Source organism: Puma concolor, chromosome B4, assembly GCF_028749965.1.
Source record: "Puma concolor isolate L17-30 chromosome B4, mPumCon1.1.hap2, whole genome shotgun sequence".
NCBI classification, from domain to species: Eukaryota; Metazoa; Chordata; class Mammalia; order Carnivora; family Felidae; genus Puma; species Puma concolor.
Window position 1 is genome coordinate 16,901,010 of NC_141673.1, and position 13,474 is coordinate 16,914,483.

The 13,474-nt window shown below is 40.4% G+C and overlaps 1 non-coding gene across 1 annotated transcript; it reads left to right on the top strand.

The window, feature by feature from the left end:
* The first annotated feature begins 7,925 nt into the window (after positions 1-7,925).
* LOC112864016 (U6 spliceosomal RNA) lies at positions 7,926-8,036 on the top strand. Its single transcript, XR_003223944.2, has one exon. It is a non-coding gene; the product is annotated as a U6 spliceosomal RNA (small nuclear RNA).
* Positions 8,037-13,474: the final 5,438 nt, after the last annotated feature.

The following is a 13,474-nucleotide window of genomic DNA, read 5'->3' on the forward strand; positions in this document are numbered from 1 at the left end:
ACAGATATATTCAGAACATTTCATCTTAAAGCAGCAGAATATACATTCTTCTCCAGTGCACATGGAACGTTCTCCAGAATAGACCATATACTGGGACACAAATCAGCCCTCAACAAGCACAAAAGGATCGAGATCATATCGTGCATATTTTCAGACCACAATGCTATGAAACTCGAAATCAACCACAAGAAAAAAATTTGGAAAGGTAACAAATACTTGGAGACTGAAGAACATCCTACTAAGGAATGAATGGGCTAACCAAGCAGTTAAAGAGGCAATTCAAAAGTATGTGGAAGTCAATGAAAATGATAACACCACAACCCAAAGCCTCTGGGACGCAGCAAAGGCAGTCATAAGAGGAAAGTATATAGCAATCCAGGCCTTCCCAAAGAAGGAAGAAAGATCTCAGATACACAATCTAACCTTACGCCTTAAGGATCTGGAAAAAGAACAGCAAATAAAACCCAAAACCAGAAGAAGACAAGGACTAATAAAGATTAGAGCACAAATTAATGCTATCAAAACAAACAAACAAGCCAACAAAAACAGTAGAACAGATCAATGAAACCAGAAGCTGGTTTGATCAAAAAGAAAAAGGAAAGGACCCAAATGAATAAAATCAGGAATGAAAGAGGAGAGATCACAACCAACACAGCAGAAGTAAAAACAATAATAAGAGAATATTATGAGCAATTATATGCCAATAAAACGGGAAATCTGGAAGAAATGGAAAAATTCCTAGAAACATATACACCACCAAAACTGAAACAGGAAGAAATAGAAAACTTGAACAGACCCATAACCGGTAAGGAAATCAAATTAGTAATCAAAAATCTCCCAAAAAACAAGAGTCCAGGGCCAGATGGCTTTCCACGGGAATTCTACCAAACATTTAAGGAAGAGTTAACACCTGTTCTCTTGAAGGTGTTCCAAAAAACAGAAATGGAAGGGAAACTTCCAAGCTCTTTCTATGAAGGCAGCATTACTTTGATTTCAAAACCAGACAGAGACCCCACTAAAAAGCAGAACTGTAGACCGATTCTCCTGATGAACACGGATGCAAAAATCCTCAACAACATATTAGCCAACCAGATCCAACAATACATTAAAAAAATATATTCACCAAGACCAAGTGGGATTTATACCTGAGATGCAGGGCTGGTTCAATATCTGCAAAACAATTGACATGACTCATCACATCAATAAAAGAAAGGACAAGAACCATATGATCCTCTCAATAGATGCACAGAGAGCATTTGACAAAATACAGCATCCTTTCTTCATAAAAATGCTTCTTCTATGCTTCTTCATAGAAGGAGCATACCTCGAGATCATAAAAGCCATATATGAGCGACCCAATGCTAATATCATCCTCAATGGGGAAAAACTGAGAGCTTTCCCCCTAAGGTCAGGAACAAGACAGGGATGTCCACTCTCACCACTGTTAATCAACATAGTATTGGAAGTCTTAGCGTCAGCCATCGGAAAACACAAAGAAATAAAAGGCATCCAAATCAGCCAAGAGGAGGTCAAACTTTCACTCTCCACAGATGACATGATACTCTATATGGAAAACCCAAAAGATTCCACCAAAAAACTGCTAGAATTGATTCATGAATTCAGTAAAGTTGCAGTATATAAAATCAATGCACAGAAATCGGTTGCATTCCTATACTCTAACAATGAAGCGACAGAAAGAGAAATCAAGGAATCAATCCCATTTACAGTTGTACAAAAAAACCATAAAATACCTAGGAATAAATACCTAGGAGGTAAAAAAAATCTATACACTGAAAACCTTAGAAAGCTTATGAAAGAAATTGAAGACACAAAAAAATGGAAAAAGATTCCATGCTCATGGATTAGAAGAACAAATATAGTTAAAATGTCAATACTACCCAAAGCAATCTACATATTCAATGCAATCCCTATCAAAATAACACCAGCATTCTTCACAGAGCTAGAACAAATAATCCTAAAATTTGTAAGGAACCAGAAAAGACCCCGAATAGCCAAAGCGATCTTGAAAAAGAAAACCAAAGCAGGAAGCATCACAATCCCAGACTTCAAGCTATACTACAAAGCTGTAATCATCAAGACAGTATGGTACTGGCACAAAAACAGACACTCAGATCAATGGAACAGAATAGAGAACCCAGAAATGGACCCACAAACGTATGGCCAACTAAGCTTTGACAAAGCAGGAAAGAATACCCAATGGAATAAAGACAGTCTCCTCCGCAAGTGCTGCTGGGAAAACTGGACAGCAACATGCAGAAAAATGAACCTGGACCACTTTCTTACATCATACACAAAAATAAACTCAAAATGGATGAAAGACCTCAATGTAAGGCAGGAAACCATCAGAATCCTCGACGAGAAAACAGGCAAAAACTTCTTTGATCTTGGCCGCAGCAACTTCTTACTCAACACGTCTCCAGAGGCAAGGAAAACAAAAGTAAAAATGAACTACTGGGACCTCATCAAAATAAAAACTTCTGCATGGTGAAGGAAACAATCAGCAAAACTAAAAGGCAACCTACAGAATGAGGGAAGATATTTGCAAACGACACATCAGATAAAGGGTTAGTATCCAAAATCTATAAAGAACTTATCAAACTCAACACCCAAAAAACAAATAATCCAGTGAAGAAATGGGCAAAAGACACGAACAGACACTTCTCCAAAGAACACATCCAGATGGCCAACCGACACATAAAAAAATGTTCAACATCACTCATCATCAGGGAAATACAAATCAAAACCACATTGAGATACCACCTTACACCTGTCAGAATGGCTAACGTTAACAACACAGGCAACAAGAGAGATTGGCGAGGATGCAGAGAAAGAGGATCTCTTTTGCATTGTTGGTGGGAATGCAAGCTGGTGCAGCCACTCTGGAAAACAGTATGGAGGTTCCTCAAAAAACTAAGAATAGAACTACCCTACGACCCAGCAATTGCACTACTAGGCATTTATCCAAGGAATATAGGTGTTCTGTTTTGAAGGGACACATGCACCCCCATGTTATAGCAGCACTATCAACAAGAGTCAAAGTATGGAAAGAGCCCAAATGTCCATCAATGGATGAATGGATAAAGAAGAAGTGGTATATATATATACAATGGAGTATTACTCGGCAATCAAAAGAATGAAATCTTGCCATTTGCAACTATGTGGATGGAACTAGAGGGTATTATGCTAAGCCAAATTAGTCAGAGAAAGACAAAAATCATATGACTTCACTCATATGAGGACTTTAAGAGACAAAACAGATGAACATAAGGGAAGGGAAAAGTAATATAAAAACAGGAAGAGGGACAAAACAGAAGAGACTCATAAATATGGACAACAAACTGAGGGTTACTGGAGGGGTTGTGGGGGAGGGATGGGCTAAATGGGTAAGGGGCACTAAGGAATCTACTCCCGAAATCATTGTTGCACTATATGCTAATTTGGATGTAAATTTAAAAAAATATAAATTAAAATTTAAAAAAAAGAGCAACACCCCAGAACAAGACTGGAAATACATTCCACAATACTGCCTTTTGGTAAATTCTGTAAGGAAATAGGCTAGAAACCTGTGCCAAGCTGAGTCATATTGAAGCCCAAGGCAAAAGGAAAAATCAGTCATACTTACCTTGACTTTATCAAATTAAATTAAAATTGTATTTTGTTCATCATATACTTTTATACCTTCATTTTTATTTCTTTTTAAAAGTTGCATTAAAATTTTTTTTTTATCTTGATTACTGAGCTTCTTGGCAGCAATTTAAATTTTGTACATCCTAGCCCCGGCCCTGGCGATAACTAGAAACAGCTCGTCGTTGACTCTAGTTCATCAAAAACCCAAATTCTATCTTCCCCATGAACATAAAGGACAGCTCTGATAATGACAGTTCCTTAATAATAACATCAGCCTGTCCACTGATGTAAGGTCTATATGGTACTTCCATATCATTTCATATCCTCATAGTAAGCTTGGCGAAAACATCAGTAAGACCTCATTTTTTGTAGGGAGAGCATGAGACTTTGTCTTGGTGGGAAACTAACCTTTCCAAGATTATTTTGGACAGGGATGGCGTATAACTAATCTTTCTAGAACTCCCAGTGTCTAGCACAACTTCTTATAATTCAAGAGTCAGACTCCGTGCCTCCAAATCCTGGATCCACCATTTCCTGGATGGCTGTGTGACCTTGAGCAAATTACCGAATTTTCCTAAGCTTCATTTTGTCATCTGCAAAATACAGATAAGAATAATCGATTTGTTGTGAGGATGAAATAAATTTATCTGTGTAATGTTCTTGGCAATGTGTTTGGCCCAGAGTAGGTGCTTAATAAATGTTAACTATTACTGCATGTAGTACAGACTTGAAATCATCACATCACAGAAAGGACCAACTGTCATGATAAACTTTCAGTGGGGGACATCTTTCAGCTGCCATCAAATCACCCTGAGAAGGGAGCTTTCATCAGAATCTATTATCAGAAAAGTTATCTGAATCCTGGAAATAGACAAAAGAGATTTCTGAGTTTTCTTTTGATGCCATTCTGGTCTTGACTTTCTGTTTCCTGAGCTATTTTATAACTCTGTAAGGGCACAGGTTGGCTTGTAGAATTTTGACTGATAGAGATACAAGTAATTTTAATCCAGGGAAGCAGATACTCCATAGATTGCAATGCATGGCCCTGCTGAACTTGAACCCAGCAATGTGTGTGTGTGTGTGTGTGTGTGTGTGTGTGTGTGCGTGTGTGTGTGTTTGTGTATGTGTGTGTATATATATATATATATATATATATATATATGATTGCATGTATGTATATATCCCCAGCTTCTCAAATTATAATCATAATTATATATAATATATATTCATATATAGTAGATACAGTATAATTAAATATAATTGTATATAATGTGTGTATGTATACATATATATTTATTATATGTTTATATATTTATTATATTTATTATTTACATATTTATATAAATTATATATTTATATATTTATTATATGTTATATAATATATATATTTATATGTTTATATATATATATTTATTTATACATTTATTATATTTATTATATATTTATTTATATATATTTATATATGTTTATTATATATATTTATTATATTTATTTATTATATGTTTATTATATTTATTTATGTTTATTATTTATATATTTTTATATATTTATTTATATATTTATTTATATATTTATTATATGTTACATAACATAATTATATGCAGCATATTATATATTATATAATAATTGTAATTATATAACACATTATAACATATAATTATGTTATAGTTATATCATAAAATTATATGTAATATATACATATGTACATCTATAACTATATATGTATATTATACACATATATATTTTATACATACACACGTATGTATATATCCCTGGCTTTTCAGATGCTCTTTGGACAGGTTTCAACATAGTACTGGTTCTTTAATTAATGAGTTGAATAAAATCTTTGACATGTATGCCTTTTGTATTTGCATGAGTCTTTTTTGTTGTTTTTAGAGTCATGCTTTTTTAACCTTTTGAAAATTATATTTTAACACCATGCACAGAGACAAGGCTTTCTCTGGGGACCCAAATGAGGCCCTTAAGGAAGCCACGTGATTCCTGGCTGAACAGAAACATCCCAGCAACACCTTTCAAATTTGAGTTGGCCACTGAGCAGCGCTGGACCTGGCCCCCTGCCTCAGGCACAGACAGTGTGGGAGTGTTAGGACTTCATGCCCCAGCTCCACTGAGTAGCTTTCCTCCCCTGCTTCAAAATGAGGTTCCAGGTCAGAGCAGAGGCTGTACCAGCCCCCTAGAGCTCACCAACTATTTGGCAAAGTGCAGAGATAACATTCTGTGCAAATTTCCTCACATTGTTCTGCCTGCCTCTAAATGCTCCCAGATGGTTTACTCTAGAGATAAGTATCGGGAGAAGGGTGGAGAACTTGGGTCTCCCCCTCCACATGTCCCAGTCATTCCCACTTTTACCTCCCAGTCACTCAAGATGAATGTGACCTTGTCTCACCTTCTCATTCTGCTACTTTCTGGCAAATCTGGAATTAGTCTTTTACCTCCTTCAGAGTCCAAATGAAAATGCCTCCTACCGGGGTCAGAATAAAACTTTAGTGTTGCCCAGTGGGGCTTGTGGTAATGGTCAGCTGTCTCTGAGTACTGCCTTTGTGGGGTCCAGTGGGGGGTGTTATAGGGGGAGCCACATTCCAGTATCCTCTTCCCTCAGCCCAGCCCTCAATCTGCTTCCAACCAGGACCTCTTAGTTTCCTTCCTTTGTTCCCACCCTCTCCCCAAGCCCCTTCCAAATTGCAAGAGAAAACTTTGGATCAAGCCAAGGAGAGAAAAGGAGCCATCTTACCTTAGCTTTAATTTAAAAAAATCATTCCTTCAACAGATATAAATTGATTTTTTCATATTTGTCAGATACTATGCTAGGGGACGGGGTCACAATAGACTCCAGCAATTTTAGGAGTTTACATCCAAGTGGGAAGGGAGGGAGACAGTAAGTCACTAAATAAATGAGTGCATATATAATATCATTATGGATTATCATGAGTGCTATGAACTAAATACAGGGCGGTAGAGTATCTCCTCCAGATATGGTTGTTAGGGAAGAGTCCTCCAAGAAAGAGATACTTAAGCTCAGATATAGAGGATGAGGGAAAAGCCAGGCTGGGGAAAGTGTGTAGGGAGGAGACTAGAGTGGCCAGCAACCACAATGTCATGGTGTGTGAAAGACAGCCCCCAAGATGGCCCCAAGTGAGTCTCACCTCCTGATACTCACACCCTTATGTATCTCCCTCTCGCGCTGAATAGGACTGGTCTATGTAACCAATAAAATGTTGCAAAAGTTAAGGAATGGGACTTTCAAGCCTATGTCACAAAGGACATTGCAGATTCTGTTGTGCTGTCTTGGATCACTCAAGCAGCACTACGGAGTGATCCACATGGCAAGGAACTGAGGCCTCCTGCAAAAAGCAAAGTGAATGAGCCACCTTGTAAGCAGGTCCTCCAGTTAAGCCTCCAGATCAATACAGCCTCACGAGAGACACCTTGAACCGGAACCACCCAGCTAAGTCATTTCTCAGCTCCTGACCCACTGACACTGTGTGAGGCATTAAATGTTGATGGCTATCATTTATGTGAGCCCTGGGTAATTTGGTAGGAGAAGGTCAATGTCCCACTCAAGTACCCAGGCACAGCACAGACTCAACCTTCCTATACTTTTGGTAATATTCGGGCCCTCGGTGGATGGGATGGTGCCCACCCACATTGGGGAGAGCCAGCTACTTCACTCAAGTCAACACCAATTCAAATGCTGATCACTTTTGGAAACACCCTCATAGAAACATCCAGAAATCATGTCTACCAGATGACTTTGTATACTGCAGCCCAGTCAAGTTGACACATAAACTTCACTATCAGAAAGACAACACCTAGGTTTTCAGTTAAAGTAACTGGGTGGAAGGCGGTGCCATTCACTGAGATGGAGAAAACACAGAGAAATAGGTTTGGAGGTAACAGAATCAAAAGAGAAAGAGTAGCTCATCTCCCAGTTTTTATTACATTTGGGAGCCTTTGGTACAACATGGGTATAATCATACAGACACGACATTAGATTCACCTTATCAACCCAGTTTTATTCAGTAGCCCTCTTTCAGCTCCTTGGATCTTGGCACTGTGCAAGATCCACCTGTCCTTTGCTCACCTTGCATGCAGCTGGGTGCCACAGTCCAAAGTTACCACGGGGCCATTTTTGCAATTGTACGGTTAGCACCCATTTCACCAAATTCTCCTCTCAGAATCCTGGTGGTCTGCTCATTAATAAAGGACACAATCTTATGCCTTTAAGCCCAGTGATATCAACCTCTCCAGAGAGCATAGCACTTGCTTCGGCAGCACATAGGAGAAAATTGGAATGAATCAGAGAAGATTCTCATGGCTATCTGCACAAGGATGACACACAACCTCTCCAGAAAGTGTAGTATGATTCTTGGTTTCAATGGGTTTCTCTCATCCCTACTGCCCTGAGTTTCTTTCTTTGTTTGTGCTAAAGGCTGAATTGTTTAAAATTTGCTATCATAGCTGTAAGCCAAAAGCCAAGTCTTAATTGTGCTCTGTGTAATGGATTAATGAGAGCAAGTAAACAGCCATATTATATAGAGTAATTGATGAAGGGCAATGCTTTGTAAGGCTACATTAACACATGAAGAAATTTCATACATTTTAATGGGATTTGGTGGTTGTTCTTATTTGTTTGTTTCTGTCATGTTTTTTAGCAGAATGGAGGTCAATCTGAGGGCTTGCAATGAAAAAATTTCTTTCTCACTAAAAGTTATAGTGCGTTTCAACTTCAGATGATGTGCCCTGTTCTGAGGGATTTTCGGAGTAGAATTGCTCTTATCAAGTGGAGAACTATGTTGGCTGTAAAACAGTCTCAGGAAGGGTGGCCCCCAGGGTCAAGTCCTAGGGTCTGTCCCACCCCTCCTGGCAATTCTCAAACCACCTGCTCCCCCCACATCATATTGAAGATGTCAGGCTAGATCTCAAAACATCAAGCCTCATGACAGCTGTGCCTTGTTAGCCATGACTCTAACTCTGTCCCCAGACTATAAGTTCCCAGGAGCTTAGTGGCAGCAAGTGGGGCTTATTACAATGGATTTTACCAAGCACTCTGCCCAGTGTCAGTAAATGCTGGCTGCTATCACTCAAAAGAAAGACAGGAAAAGTTACATATTATCAAGGCAAATGTAGATATGGATGCCACACCTATTTATGAATGGAAAAAAGACCAAAGGAGGTACAACAAAACATTGGCAAAGGTTACCACTGTGAAATAGGATGGCACTTCATTTTTTTATTTTTTGCCTTTCAATATTTTCTACAATAAATGTTTCTTCATTCAACAAATACTTTTTGCATGATTACTACATATTAGGCATTGTGCTAGGCACTGGGGGATATAAAGATGGAACAGACACAGTCCCAGCTGCAGAGTCAATATCCAGCGTGGGGGACAGATAAGGACAAAGGTGAGAGACAATGCACAGCTTCAAGGCCATCATCATCATATACATCCCAGACCTGAATATTTAGCTGAGTTTTCCTGCAGATGAACATACAGAGTTTTGAAAAAAGGATGTCTTTATGGGGCACCTGGGTGGCTCAGTCAGTTAAGTGCCAGACTCTGGTTCAGGTCATGATCTCAGTTCATGAGTTCAAGCCCCGCATCGTGCTCTGTGCTGACAGCTCAAAGCCTGGAGCCTGCTTCAGATTCTGTGTCTCCCTCTCTCTCTGCCCCTCCCTTGCTCTCCGCCCCTCCCTTGCTCTCCACCCCTCCCCCATTCACACTGTGTTGTTCTCTCAAAAATAAATAAACATTAAAAAATTTTTTAAAAAAAGAAAAAAGGATGTCTTTTTAAAATTCACATAAAACCATCAAATAGGGGCTGCAGGGTGGTGCACGTGGCTGGCTCAGTCGGTAGAGCATGCAACTCTTGATCTCAGAGTTGTGAGTTTGAGCCTCACATTGGGTGTAGAGATTACTTAAAAAATCTTTTTTAAAAAAACCATCAAATGGGGGAGGAGTATCCACGAACAATTGTAATGCAATATACAAGTAGTGACAGAAACACGAAAGATATCATGTAAGCAGGTCTGAAGGTGAGGTCTTTGGGAATGGGAGAAGCTTTCCATAGGAGGTAACATTTCCATCAAACCTGAAAGACAAGAATTGCTGTTATATTTATAGCCAGGATTTAAAAAAGTGCTTAAAAATTAGTATTGGCTGTTATTGGATGAATGGCTATTGAACATTGAATGTGAATGAATGAGTGAATGAATGAATGAAAAAATAAATGTAAGATTTTTAAAAATCAGAAAGATCAAATGACTGGCCCACTTACCACCAATGTGAGGAAAAATCACAAGTGGAAAAACAATTGCCCGACTTTCAGCCCAGAGTTGTTCCTTCAAGCCCTTGCTACTCAAAGTGTGGTCCACAGGCTAGTGACATCAGCATCACCCAGAACTTGTTAGAAATTCAGAACCTCAGGCCCCATCCCAAGCCCACCAAATCAGAATAAGCATTTTAACCAGAACACAGATGATTTGTGTGCACACTGAAGCTTATGAAGGCTAGGCTTGTGATTCACAGTCTCAGCTACACGTTAGAATCACCTGGGAGCTTATACAAATCTAATTGCCCAGGATGGCTTGGTGGTTACAAGCACAAGTCCTAGGCCTCATTTCTGGGTTCTCTGGTTGATTAACTGTGTTACCTTAGGGCAGACCCATTATTTTGGTGCCTTGGTTTCTTCATCTATGTGGTAGGCAGCTACTGACGTGGTTCCCAAAGGTTCCTGTCTCCTGGTATTCTGTAATCCCCTCCCCTGGAGTGTGGGCTAGGGCTTCATGACTTGTTTCTATGGACAGAATACAGCAAGAGCAATAGGACATCATCACCAAGTTTAGGTAACAAAAGCCTATGACTCCCATCTTTCTCAGTCTCTGACTCTTCTCATGCACTCACTTTGGTGAAGCAAGTTGCCATATTGTGAGCTTTCCTATGAAGAGCCCCACATGGCAAAGAACTGGGTTTCTCCATAGGAAAGTTCACAATATGGCAACTTGCTTCATGGCAAGGAACTCTGGTCAACAGCCAACAAGGAACTGGGGCCCTGAGTCTACTCTGCCAACAGCCACATGACGTAGCTTGGAAGTAAGTTCTTCTCTAGTCAAGCCTCAAGGTCACTGCAGCCTGGCCAACACCTTGATCACAGACTTACAAGAGACACTGAGCCCAAAGACCAGCTAAGCCACACCTGGCTGCTTGATCCACAAAAACTGTGAGAAAATAAATGTTTGTTGTATTAAGCCACTAAATTTTGGCTGCACAATTAATTAGATGACTAAGATAACCCGTAAAGTGGTAATGACATTAGCATTCATTGATAGAGTTATTGCAAGGTTAAATAATTCGCATGAAGTGCTTAGAACAGGGCCTGGCATATAATAAATATCATATATGTTTTGCTATCAGATATTATTAGAAACCAGTGATGCCCTTGGTACCCTTGGTACCTACTGAAGAATGAAAATCCTTTGGGCATCCTTTTTGATCCCCAAAGGCCCTCATTGTTCCAGTTTCTCAAGTGTGCTGTAGACTGGAAGGCTACTCGATGTAGGAGACACCCCCACATGTCTACCGTGAGATGAGAACATTCTACATCAACTGTGTTACTCATTGTGTCTGTGATTTTAGTCATGCCTAAGCTCACTTCCTCTTAGCCCTGCCCAGGGTTTGTTGATTTCAGCCAAACAATATCATTTGTTTCAGCCAAACTATACCATATTAATTCTTCAGTTTAACTAAATTTAGTTTCTGTCATTTGCTGTCAAGAGTCCTAACTTATGCACAGGGATTAAGGGAGATGTGCTAGAAAAGATCCAACTGAGATCTGGAGAGTAAGGCAGATGTAAATGTGCGTAGGAGAGAGAGGGTTGGAAGACGGTGTAAGGCCAAAGGAACAACTTGCACAATAGCTCGGATTTCTCGAGATGAGAGAAAGTAAGACACGTCTGAGGGCCAGAAACAAAACAATGTGGCTGGAGTGCAGTGCAGGGAGCAGAAAGTACATGACACATGAGAGGGACCAAAGTATGCCCCTTGCACACCAGGTAGGAGTTGGGATTCAATTTGAGGGCACAGGCGCAACGCTGACGGGTTTTAAGTTAGAGGCTGACAAACCACAGCTCTGAGTCAAATCTGCCTTCTGCCCATTTTGGTAAACACGTCTTTATTGGAACATAGCCAGAGCCACTCACGTACACAGAGGGCTCCTTTTACGATGCAAATGCAGAGCTGAGCAGTTGTAACAGAGACAGCATAGCCTGTGAAGACTAAGACATTGACCATCTGACTCTTTACAGAAGAAGTTGCCAGTCTCTGTTTTAAGTGAATGGGTTCTATGCTCACACCTGCTCTACACAGATTCTGGATGCAGATTGAGAATGTGCTGACACAGGGGCAGAGAGGCGGCCACCTTTCCCTTCCTTATACTCCATCTGGGGCCAACACTCAGCTGTCCTTACGTAAGAGATATTACGAGGAGAGGGAGGAGCGGGGCTGATGGTTTGGGTGGTCCATGGACAAGTAAATCAGATTCTACGGGAGTTGGCTACATTTTCAATAAATATTTTGGAGAATAAGAGAGACAAAATAGAAATACGTTATTTTCCTTCTGTTGTTAATACATCAGACAATATGGTGTCAAGTTAAATACAAAAAAAAACCCTGGAGTTAGGGGCATGTGGGTGGCTCAGTCAGTTAAGCATCTGACTCTTGATCTTGGCTCAGATCATGATCTCACAGTTGGTGGGTTCCAGCCCCACCTTGGGCTCTGCACTGACAGTGCAGAGCCTGCTTGGGATTCTCTCTCTCCCACTCTCTGTCCCTCCCCGACTCAAGCTTATTCTCTCTCACAAAATAAACAAACTTAAAATCTAGAGTCGGTTAGTAGTTTAAAACAAAACAAAAACCAAAATGCCATCCCCCAGGCCTGACGTCTACTTGTGCAATGACCCTCTCCTCACCGACAGTCTCTGCAGCAGTACAAATCTGGGGGCGGTGTTCTTCTGCCATCAAAGGAAAGAAAGTCACAAAGAGGTGAAAAAGACTCTGCTGGTCCCAAAAGCACCAATGCTCGGGTCCTTCTTGGGTTTACTTAGGAGTAGTGCTTGCTAAGAAAACAATTGTTATTCTCTAACTTTGGTTAGGAGTGGGGAGGGCGAGATAGAAAATGTGAAGCCAAGGGGAGTTGTTTCTTCAGGACAGCTGGCAGAGACCCAAAGTACAAAGTTGTCTACAAACTCTCGAATCAGTGTGAGACTTGCAAGAGAACTATGTGCTGGCAACGTGGGCTGGCCCGCCTTGCCAGAGCAGAATTGAAACCATACCTCTACCTCTTGCAGACATCACCCAGTGGAAGGATGTTCTTATAAATCCCAGCCTGGAGGCCATCTCATCTACAGCCCCCTCCCTGTTCCCCTTCTCTTTCACTCCTCAAACCAGAAGAACTTAATAAAAACAGAAGGAACACATCTCTCCAGAGCTTCTCTGAACTGAAAGAGGTAGGGAAATAAAAATAACACAGAGGATGAATATGACCCCTCTGGTCACTTCTGATTGACTTCCAGGGGCCTCCACCATCGTGGCCCATGTGATCTGAGCCACACCGTGTGATGTGAAGCCCATGGGTGTGAGGGTTGGGGGGTCACAGTGCCTGCAGCATCACGAGACCTCAGAACCAGCTGCCTTTACCTGAACCACTCTCCTCTGTTCCTAGCATAGGAATCCCATGTTGATCTATGAAAATCTGACCTCAGTCTGGAGAAACTCTCAACTTAGCCCAGAGAGAATACAAATAATTAC